Here is a 12,232-nt window from a genome sequence, read left to right on the forward strand (position 1 = left end):
TGAGGTGTTCTGGGATTCCTGTTCCTCTCAAGGCCATCCACGTGGTTGCTACTACTTTCCATTCAATGGACTATAACGCATGGCAGGCCCACGTACAACATGAAGCAGCCTTCCCTGGTCCTGCATCCTCTTCTCGATCCTGCTGCTGGATTCCACTCTTGGAGCCACCGCGTACGATGTGAGTGCTCCCCCACATCAGGGATCATCGTCCAGCACCGTATCAGATAGTGTTCTGTTGCAAGCAACAGCTTTCTTTGGCTAATTTTTGAAACTAGCTCATAAGACCTTCCCCTCTAGTCTGCTTAGTCCCCATGTTACAGAACAGAAAACTGAAGCCTAGAGGTGCACTAATGTTTAAGGGTGCACAGTGCTTAGGCAGTGGGTGTGTATTCCAGAACTTTTGTACACAGACTTCTCGGAGGCCCTTAGAACAATCGTTAGAAGACCCTGAGGACCTGGGTGGATCTTTGCCCCAGGAAAATTGTTTTAGAGCTGTATTTTCAGTGCTGTTCTCAAGGGCACGTGATATATAAATAGAGGGGAGGAGAGAAATCTGTCATTGTATTCCAAGAAAAATATTCTAGCACTTGAGACAGAGAAGACTATCATATGCCTTGCCTTTGAGCATGGTGCCGTTAGCACGATGCTGAAGACCATGTGTGTGGAGGCAGCCATGTTCTCTTGCTGTTCTTTGGTGGCTGCCCCAACCCATGGCCATGAGTTGTTCCGAACCACGATGACCCTGTGGACAAGGTGTACTGATTGAAGATGTTTCCACGAATCACTTTCTGGTGCTTATTGTACCTCCACCCTTTTAAACCTCAATCCCCACAGTAGAAAACTCACTCTGGTGTTGGGCAATCTTTTTCTTTCTCACCTTCTCAGAAACCTACAAGGGCACTTCTGCCCTGTCCTGTCGGGTCACTATGAGTCAGGATTCACTCGACTGCAGTGAATTTGCTCAGATTTTTTTAACACCAGATTATTAAAGTTTTTTTTCTATTTCAAAACAGGTTTGGTGTATGTAGCCACCCTGTGCTAAGCCCTGTGTGAAATGGAAGCTTGCCAGGGTGATGCCAGGGTTGGCAGTTTAATCGGTCCCACCATAATTCTGATCCTTGTTCAAATCCAGGTCCTTCTCCAGCTCCATGACTTATGTCAGTCCCATGGGGCTTGGGGTCAGTTCTGTGAAGAAGCATGTATTTTCCAGACTCAGAAGAAACCCAGCCATATAAGACATGGTGCTCAGTACCAAGCAGCCTACAGCCTAGAGCAGTGGTTCTCAACCTCCCTAATGTGGCAACCTTTTAATACAGTTCCTCATGTGACCCCCCCAAACATAAAATTATTTTTGTTGCTACTTCATATCTATAATTTTGCTACTGTTATGAATCAGGTGACCCCTGTGAAAGGGTCGTGACCCACAGGTTGAGAACCGCTGGCCTAGAGATTCTTTCACACGCTTTAGAAGGGCAAAGTGGACTGGGGGATTGGAACTCACTCTGGTTGAGGTGGGACAGGGCTTCTTCCAGAAAAGGCTCCCCTAGTAATGAGCCTGAGGGACTTGAAGGGCCCTAAGGGGAAGTCTCCAGAAGTGGGTGCCTGTGGGGGTTCAGCTTCACGCAGGCTTACTGATGAATACACTGTCTATAGGAGAAAGCAGGGCTGCTTCCACCACAAAAAGGACAGGCTTGGGGAACCACAGGGACTGACGATCTTGGCTATTTGTGATGTCACTCTGAGATGCTCACCCCTTTCTACTGGGGATCATCAGACATTGATTATTCATTGCTTCCCCCAAATTACGAAAGGGGAATAATGCCTGTTCCTGTCAGGCATATAATGAAAACTGTAGCGTATGTAAAGATCCACTAGCACTAGCTTTGCCCTGATAGGAAAAAGCCTCATTCGGTTTTACTGCACCTAGAGATTTGCATGCAAAGTAACTCCTGGAACCAAGGAGGCAGCCACCTGTTGTAGCACTGCACTCTGGAGATTATCATAGATATTATCGTAAATACCAAGCCCCTATTCTGTCACCACAGGAAGGATGCAAGGGTAGGCCCAGGGCTGCCTCCTTACGGTGTTCTAACATACCGGTGCTGGGATAGGCTTTGCCAGGGCTAAGGTACAACAAAGGGAAAACAGACACCTAAAAGGGTCACAGATCTTAATGATTTTGGCGTTTGTTCAGTGCACACCACCTCCTGGCCAAAGTCCTTGGCCCCGTTAAAGCTGAGACCACCTTTAATATCTACTGTGCAGACACCCCTGCAAGCATCCCTCACTTCTCAAAGTCCAGCGCCTTGTCTCAGGATAGTTCACATGCACCCAGAGTCCCCACCCTTCCCCAGACCTTCTGGGTTTCACTTTCTCTCCAAGAACCAGAACTTGGGACCATGTGTGAACAATACTGGAAATAACACCACCATCGCATCATGAAAACACAAGCCAGTATCTATCCAGAGGATGTACACTTAGTGGTAAAAACAGCAACCAACAGCAAACGCATTACCATCAAGTCGATTATGACTTGGTGATCCTATAGGACAGAATAGAATGACCCCTGTGAGTTCCCAAGGCTACTCATCTTAATGCCAGCAGATAGCCTCATCTGTTTCCCAAGGGATCGGTTGCCGGTTTGAACCACTGACCTTGTGGTTAGCTTCCCAACACATAATCCACTCCACCACCCAAGCTCCTTTGGTTCCAGAGGACAAAGGGTCTTTTAGGCCCCAAATTTATTGTAGGCAGAGGAAACCAAACGGCAGTACAAGGTAGGAATTTGCAGGTAGTAGGCTGTGGTGGCGAGCTTGGTGAATTGGGCAGACTTGCAGGCGGAGAGGCTGGACCGGACCATGAGGAATCATGGGTGCCAAACCAATGCGCCCCTGGCACAGCCCTCGTAGAAACCACCCGGCACACAGCCACCCAACGGTGCTGCGGTTTGGGATGTGATATCTACAAACCATAGAAGATCTGAGCTTACTCCCAGGCCGTACATCCATGTGAACAAAATGTGTCGCTCCCCATACATTGGCATGTGACCCCTAATATGTATGAGTGACAGATTTTTAATTTGGCGTTCATTAAAGAATCGTATCAATCTGGGCAAAGAAAAAAATGACTCATCTCAAGTGGAATGCTTATCTGGGCGTGCCTGGCTTTGGTTTCCAAACTTGAAAACATGGTTCTTGAAAACATTGTAAACAGGCCAACCCACAAGGTAATACGAGTTATCAAGTTATTTTCAATGTTTAAATGTGCCATTGCTTCCGGGGGGTTGGGGGAGGGAAGAGTACTAGTCCTATTTTGGTATTACTCCCGTGCATCCTCCGTGTAAGCATTCCTTGATAAATCCTTATCCGTTCATTTAGTTTTCACTGTTTAGCAACTGGCTTGCAGCCGAGACGCTGCTCAGCTCGGCTTCACAGAAAGGTCCTGTGGTTTCTACCCTGAACATAGCGCTCCAAGCTGCCCGCTCCTCTCCAGATCCACAGCCACCACTGCAATGCAAGCCCCGCCCCCCTGCAGCTGGGGTCTTCCCTCCTTGCTTCCAACCAGGCATTTCTGCCATCAGCAGAGAAGTAATCCGTTTGAAAAATATACAGGCTCATGGCTTCCCCTGTTTAAGAGACTAACAATTTCTCCCAGAATTCTCAGGATTTACAAAGCCTAGATGATCTGGCACAAGGAGCCCTGGTGGTGTTGCGGTTACCAATTGGGCTTCTAAATGCAAGGTCAGCAGTTCAAAACCACCAGACACTCTAGGGGAGAAAGAAGAGGCTCTCCGCCCCATAAAGAGCTACAGGCTCAGAAACCCACAGGGGCATTTCCACCGTGTCTTAGCGGGTCTTTGTGAGCAGAAATGGACTCCGTGACAGGTAGCTTTTCTGGCTGGTGACCTGGCCCTGGTCTACTTCTTCAGTGTCACCTGGGCCTCGCTCCGCTGGCTTACTTCTTTCTAGCTCCATTGATCTTTGGTTGAATCCAAAGACGGCAGCTTTCTGGACGGGCTCTTTCCCATCTCAGGCTGGTCTGTCTGGAACTCTGCTCCCTCCACCCACAGCCTCTACGTAGGTTCCGTGACCAACTTCTCCAACCTGATTCTCCTACTCTGATCCCCAAATCTGTGAGTATACATTCATTTCACTTTTTTTCTGATGGCTCGCTTCCCACTAGTCTGACAAACTAGTAGGTGCTGACAACCCCCCCCCCTTTTAGAAAGCCACATAGTTAACAACAACCAAACAAAAACAGCCTAGTTGCCATTGAGTCAGCTTCCACTGCTGATGACCCAGGTGCTGGGGTGCAGAACTGTGCTCCGTGGGCTTTCAGGAGAAGCAGAAGGCCAGGACTGCTTCTGAGGCTCGTTGGATGGGTTGGAAACCCCAACCTTCTGATTGGGACTTGAGCTCTTAGCCAGGGGTGCCAACCAGTTGCTCCTTGGACTGATGTTTCTCACAGCGCAGGAAGAATCGGCTGTGGCGGGCAGTATCTGAGAAACGAAGGGTTAAAGGGAAGAGGAGGGCGCAGTCTGTCCCGCCTTCTCCATCCGTTTTCCTGTTTGAAGTGAATAGGAGTCCTGTAGGTAGCAACCCAAAAGGAACCAGGATAGATTCAAGCACCATCTCCCAGGAATCCCACCCTCTGTTGTCTGGGGGATGTGTCCTGACAGGGCGCAGAGACGCGGACTCTCTTTAGGATCAGCTAGGGGCAGAGTGAAAGGAAATATCTCAGGAAAAGGGAAGGATCTCCCTAGTGTTATTCTGAAGATCCAGAAAGGATTCCCACACTAAAGGAAACCAGCTTCGCTAGTACTGGGACAGGAGAGGGACGGAGGGAAAGGGGAGACACAGGCTAAAGGAGGGATAGGTGTTTGCGTAAGGATGGTGGAAACAGGGCAGGAAGCTGGGTGCGGGTGGGGGTGTTGATGAATTGTTAAATGTGTCACTGGTGATCTCCTCTGTCAACCTCCAGCTAATTCACATTAAAAGTTCTAAAATATTTTTTATAGAGAAATGGAACTCCCGTGACAAGATGTGATGGGAAACAAAAAAAATTTTTCCCCTAATAAAATGATTATAAAAATTTTTTTTTGCCAAGATCAAAATCTAACATTTTAAATACTTATCTTGTTTCATATACTAATAACTTAGACTACGACGTGTTTCCCCATTAGCTTTGTCTGATCTTTGTTTAAATTCAACGAAAGATTAGCCTGCTTGGGTGGCACGTGAGTGAGAATGTTAAGAACATGGGTTCTGAAACCACCTTCTCCACTTACCTGTGTGGCCCTGTGCAACTTATCTAACGTCTTTTTTTAAGAAATCATTTTATTGGGGCTCATACAACTCTTATCACAATCCATACATACATCAATTGAGTAAAGCACCCTTATACATTCGTTGCCCTCATCAGTCTCAAAACTCGCCTTCCACTTGGGTTCCTGGAATCAGCTCATTTTCCTTTTTTCTCTCCCCCTCCCTCCCCCTCCCCCCGCCCTCATGAACCCTTAATAATTTATAAATTATTATTTTATCTTATCTTACACTGCCCGGCATCTCCCTTCACCCACTTTCCTGTTGCCCAAACCCCAGAGAGGAGGTTATATGTAGATCCCCGAGATCGGTTCTCCCTTTCTAACCCCCCTTCCCTCCCAGTATCGCCACTCTCACCATTGGTCCTGAGGGGTTCATCTGTCCTATAGTCCCTGTGTTTCCAGATCCCAACTGTACTACTGTGCATCCTCTGGTCTAACCAGGTTTGCAAAGTAGAATTGGGATCATGATAGATGGAGGGGAGGAAGCGTTTAAGAACTAGAGGAAGGTTGTGAGTTTCATTATTGCTACACTGAACCCTGAGTGACTCATCTTCTCCCCACTACCCCTCTGCAAGGGATGTCCAGTTGTCTACAGATGGGCATTGGGTCCCCATCATGCACTCCCCTCATTCATGAAGATACGTATTTTCCCCCCACCTTTGTTGCTTGAAACCTGGTCCCCTCGGCCCTTCATGATCCCACATGTTGGTGTGCTGCTTCCATGTGGGCTTTGTTGCTTCTGGGCTAGATGGCCACTTGTTTACTTTTAAGCCTTTAAGTCCCCAGACGCTATATCTCAATAGCCGGGCACCATCAGCCTTCTTCACCACACTTACTTATGCACACATTCGTCTTCAGCGTTTATGTGGGGAAAGTGAGCACACAATGATGGTTTTTGTTCTTTGGTGTCTGCTACCTGATCCCTTCAACACCTCGTGTTCACTTAAGCTTGTGTGCTTCTTCTCCGTGGGCTTTGTTGCTTCTGAGCTAGATGGCTGCTTGTTTGCCTTCAGTCCTTTAAGACCCCAGACGCTATATCTTTTGATAGCCGGGCACCATCAGCTTTCTTCACCACGTTTGCTTACGCACACGTCTGTCTTCAGCGATCGTGTCGGAAAGGTGGGTATCATGGAATGACCGTTTATCTAACGTCTTTGTGCCTCGGCGGCCTTATCTGTACAATGGAGATGATTACAATACTGCACTCTAGAGGGTCGTGCTGAGGCATGCATGAGTTGGTCCCACAAAGCACATGGGATAGAGCTAGCTGCATGGTAAACGCCCAATAAATGTTAGCTACAATTTTTTTTCCAAACCATTTTATTAGGCCATAATCCAGCCATCATACCATGCAACAGTTTGATTATTTTGCAGTGTTTGTCATCTGCTAACCGGGTTGCCGAGGAGCCTCGGTGGCCCACTGGGTGCATGTTGGGTTGGAACAGTAAGGTCAGCAGTTTGAAACCCCCAGCTCGGGAGAGAGATGAGGCTTTCTACTCCCGTGAAAAGTGACAGCCTTGGAAATCACAGGGCCAGTTCTACTCTGTCCTACAGGGTTACTATGAGTCAGAATCCACTTGATGGCAGGGAGTTTGTTTTCTAAGTTTTTGAGTAACCAGTTTACTTCACCTCAGCTAAATTCTGTAACACAAATATTTTCAAATGTTGACTCTGTTTTTGAAGTCTTGTACTAATTTTTATTCACATACCTTTTTTTAAATTGAAACAGAACCTTTCCTTAGGGTCTGTATGGGATCCCGTTTTAAACATTATTTTTAATCAGACCCAAAGACCTTTCGTGAGCTACTGAAATAAAACTTCTCTGTGAGAGCAAGCCGCCCAAGTGAGAAAATCCTCACAACCCTTCTTTATAGAAAGCTCAAACCCCATTGCAGTAAGAACCATCCATTCCCATTGATCAAAGGTGAATCAATACAATTCCACCATTAACAAAAATTACAACTTATGCAGATAAACAAATTCCTACCAACCCCCAGCAATTGATAAAGATCCAATTATGGAAATCAAGTTTCCATAGAAGCAGAGAGCCAAGATGAGCTGAGTCCGATAGCACAAGAGATATGTTACATTGCTTAATTTGTCCTGATTTTTTAAATGGCTTATTAATCTCAGAGAACAACTTACCATATATACTCGTGTATAAGCTGAGTTTTTCAGCACATTTTTAATGCAGTTTTTTTTGTGGTAAAATTGGGTTCCTCGACTGATATTCGGGTCATCTGAAATCAAGTATATACGGTAATCAGTTGGCATCACATAGTTCACAAAGACAATATTTTTTAGTCTGGTTTGGAAAGTAGTTTCTGGGGCTCTAAAAGCTTGAGAGCGGCCATCTGAGATACATCTGTTAATTTGGAGCAAAAGAGCAAGAGGGAAATCTAAAGAAGGGACTCAAAGGAGAAACTAGTCCTCAGGTCTACTCGCCCACACGAACCCCCGTCTCTTCCAACCTGAGGCCAGAAGAATGAGATGGTGCTCAGCCACCACTACCAACTGTTGAGTGCAAGGAGGTAATAGAAGGTCCCGAGCTGAGAAGGCAAGGAGGAAAAGGAAGATAGAGCGATGGAATTAGAACACAGATGGAAACAATGAGACTGCTCACCCAACGTAAAAATTAGACTCAGTGGCCCAGAACAATTTGTATAAAAAGTGTTCAAAGGGAGCCTAATTTGCTGTGTAAGCATTTCCCTAATGTGGGAAGCAGAAAGATTTCTCTCAAGTCGGCTCCCCCAAATATAAGACTTAGGACACTGCTTGCAGCTAATGGTAAATGATTGTCAAGTTACCTCCCTGAAGGCAGTCAGTTGCCAGACTAAAGTCTGGGCCCACCACAAGTAGGACAATGGGCTACTTCTCCCCAAAGGCTTGCAGTTTGGTTCCTGTAGGTGGGGTTTACACACTACTCATAATGGTTTCCATGGTGGGCCAGAGGACAGGTCAAACCAGTTCAGTGGCATCCAAAGTTAGACTGCCATCCTGAATCTAGGATCCACCCATCTTGTCACATGTATACCTCCAATCCCTCCTCTTCCTATTATGTGGGTACCCCTAGATTATCCCCCTCCCATTACTGTATTACCTATAGCACAGCCCTTTCCTGTGATGTATGTCCTCGTCTGTAATTAGGGGGCTTGCACATCCTCAGAGAATGTAAAAGCCTTGGTTAGCAATAAATCTCTCTCTTTCCACGTGGACCACCAAGTGAGGCTGAGGTGAGCATGCTACCATGAAATGTGTCTGACTCCATTATTACAATCTCTCTTCTATCTCTCATGTTTTCTATGACTGTACAATAATTTTTACTTACTATCGCTGTACAATTGCACCTACCGGACCTGTGATGATGTGTTAGGGGCTGTTAACCCTGACACCCTGAAACACAGTAAAATGTGACTTTGATAAAGGAGTTTGGAAACCAGCAGACCATGCTATAATAACAAGGAACATTTTGTGCGCTAGGGAGATTTCGTGATAGGCAGATATCAAGATGTGGCCTGTTTTTCTCATGGTATGGCTGTCCCTGCATGATAGCGTTTACCTACAAATAGATGATCTAAAACAGAAGTTTTCCGCCTATGAAATCAGGAAGATTGTGTGAATTCCAGTGAAGAATCTGCAAGAATAAAAGCTGGATTCTGGTCGTTTTTCCCTCAGAAATTGTCTGCAAAATAGTAATATACACTGTAGAGTACATTTCTATAAAAGATACTTACTACTCTGAAACCCTGTCGGTGTATTTGCAATTAGTTTAACCATACATTTATTCATCTGTATATGGGCTTATTGTTCAACACATAAGTATATATAAATTATAAGAACAAATGAGGCCAACAGCAGTGCTGTGGGGAATTTATATTGCCTTCATTTCTTGTTAGGAGATGCATACATGTTAGATCTTTCTGTTCTGTTTTACATTTCTTCTTAAAAATAAAATTAACCTATTAAAGATAACATTTTTCCAAACTGGCAAAGAGTAATCTATAACATTACTGGGAAGGAGCCATTTTTTCCCCTTCTAGTTTAGCACACATTCCTTTTAGTGATTGGTCTTCTCTGATTTTGAGATCCTTTATTAGATTATATATTGATGTGCAACAAATTAGCTTGAAACTTAGCGATTTAAAACAATATTTCCTCACAATATCTGAGGACCAGGAATCCAGTCACGGCTGGATTCTCGTGGCTCTGGCGCCAGCTCTGTCATGGGTACTGTCATCTAAAGATATGAGTGGAGCTGGAGTAAGTACTTCTAGGACCATTCATCTGCTTCTTGGTGGGGCCACCATCAGTTCTTTACTGTTGGATAGAGACCTCATTGACTTGCCTTTCTTCATACAGCTGCTTCCCACAAGGCTTCCCACAGAGCAAATACATCAAGAAAGAGGCAGCAAGATGACAGCCACAGGACTGTAATACCATCACCTTTGTCGCATGCTGTTGGTCACAGACCAACAAGGTACAGTGCGGGAGGAGACTATATAAGACTGAATACCAGGAGAGTGGGGATTGTTGGGGGCCATCTTGTAGACTGGCTACGATAATTGTGGCGATCCACATGATTTGCCTTCAGTATAGACTTCAGAGAGTTGTATACACATGTCACATAATTTACAATGAAATATTTGGCAGGGAAATAGAATGGCACCATGAGAAAATATTTTGTTTTCATATGATAAATGTTGCATTATTAATTATCTTTATATTGCCAGAGTTTGGTAAAGTTTTCAGAATTTGCACAGCATTTCGGAAGGACCATTTAAGTCGTTACAATGCATTCACCAGTGTGTCTGTGGGCTCCCTGAACACTAACGATTGGCAACACATTGTGGAGAAGAGTTGAGTTAAGAAGACCAAGGTTGCTCTTATTTCCGCGTGACAGTCACAACAACAAAGTGGAATCAGCTGTCAGTTTCCTTTAGTCATAGTCACTTCTTAAAACCTCGGGGGTCTGTTATAGACATCTTGAGAGTTGTTTTTAGTGTTTCCTTCCACTGAAAGTCAAGTGGAGACAGAGGTAGAAGAAAAAGGTCTCTAGAGTAATCCTGCCAGGATATGCCTGGGAACTATTACATAAGGTAACCCGCATTTCATGTTGCTACAGATCAGATTGTTCCAGTTCCTTGGCGCTCGTTCTGTGGAGTCACGTGTTGGTAATGCCCTTTCTTCAGAGTGTCACGAGCCATCTATTCAAGTTAGTTCCTAACAAGGTGCCAACTACTCACTCCTCACAGGTTGGTGTGTCATCTACAAGTGTAGAAACACATTTTAGATCTGTAAAGATCCTTGGAATTTTTTTCCCCTTTATGTTAAGGTGGTCCTCAACTCGGGAAGGGTTGGAAACGTACCTGGTGGCTCTTTTTTCTTCCCCGTGGTCTCTGTTTTGCTTCTAAAGATGTGATTAAGATATAGATGGTAGTAAGGCCGCAGAACAGTCTTGAATTACTGTTCATTCTTCACGGAATAGAGCCTCCAGAAAAAAGCCAATAGCATAAGCACTACAAACAGTAAGACTAGAAATCAGAGAAAGACATTGGTCCCACTGGGTTCTCCTGAGAGCCTCCCTGCCCCCACCACGCACGTACCCATGCCATGATAGGTGAGTAGGGCTTCTCTTTGGGTATGCAGTATCTTCTTCAAAATAACACGGAGGTCTTAAAAGGAAAAGAGTCATGGACAATAGGAGGAGTCACTACAAATCCATCACACACCTGGAGGCACGCTCACTCCACTGCTTGGGTTTGTGTTACTCGGTCACACATTAAAAGTTGCCTTGGGTCTAGAGTCAGGGTTTTATTTACAGAGTTTCATTCGGAATCATTCTGGCTGTCTTTCATTTGAGTTGTGCAATTAGAACACATTGCAAAGCCAGTCTTAGCCAAGGACGACTCCAAGCATAAAGCTAATTTCTTTCTCTGACATTCATCCCCGATAATTCACCCAAGAATCCCTGGACTTCAGCCAAGATGATTTAGCTAACCTTTGTTTCCTAAGCTTGATTTGCAGGAATTTCCAAGTAGATTATGCATATTTAGGATAGGATAAAACCCTCATAAAATCTAATTGCTTATGACTCAGTACTTTTAAAAAATCTTCTTTATATGTCAAGCGAATATTGTGGTTCTCACATGTTACCACTGAATGCCTTCATTCTTGGTGTCTTCTTGCAGACCAAATCCTCCTTTTTTTTTTTTTTTTTTGGTCTTTTCTAAATTTTTTATAGTTTTCTCCAATTCTTTATTGTGTCCTTACAGAAAATTTCTGTAATTAATCCACTGGGGCACAGTTTTTCTTACTGTGCAATAATGTGAATGTTTGCTTCTTCCATCTTATTTTAAGTATTTTCCCACGTGTTCCTTTATAATCACTGCTGCATGTACTTTAAGGTAACCTATATCAACCTCCACAACAGTTCTTTCAGAATGATTTTTTTTTAAATCTTGTTTTTATGTCTAACAAAGGGATAATGTCCATTATCTGTTGTTCTATAACAAACTGTCCTAAAACCTACTGGAGTGAACTTTGTTTTTATAATTCTGGGGTTGCTGAGGGTGCTACAGAATGGTTCCTTTGTTGGTCTTACTCAGACTCTCTCCTATAGCTGCAGTCAAAGGCATAGGAGCCGGCATGTCCACAATGACTTCATCCTGGTCCCTCGGTTGGAAGGCTGAGCCCATCCTGGGCACTGGGGCAGCTCAGTCTCTCCTCCACACAGTCTGATTCACATTGCCTTTCAAGCGCAATGGCTCAGCTTCTTACATGCAGCTCTGTATTTCCAAAAGTGGAAGTTACCAGTGCTTTTTCAGGCTAAGTCCCAGGATGAAGTGAGCCCTAGATAATATACAAGGTGTGGACACCAGGAAGGCTTGATTCACTGGGACCCACTGCTGG

This window comes from Tenrec ecaudatus, chromosome 7 (assembly GCF_050624435.1).
Source record: "Tenrec ecaudatus isolate mTenEca1 chromosome 7, mTenEca1.hap1, whole genome shotgun sequence".
NCBI lineage: Eukaryota > Metazoa > Chordata > Mammalia > Afrosoricida > Tenrecidae > Tenrec > Tenrec ecaudatus.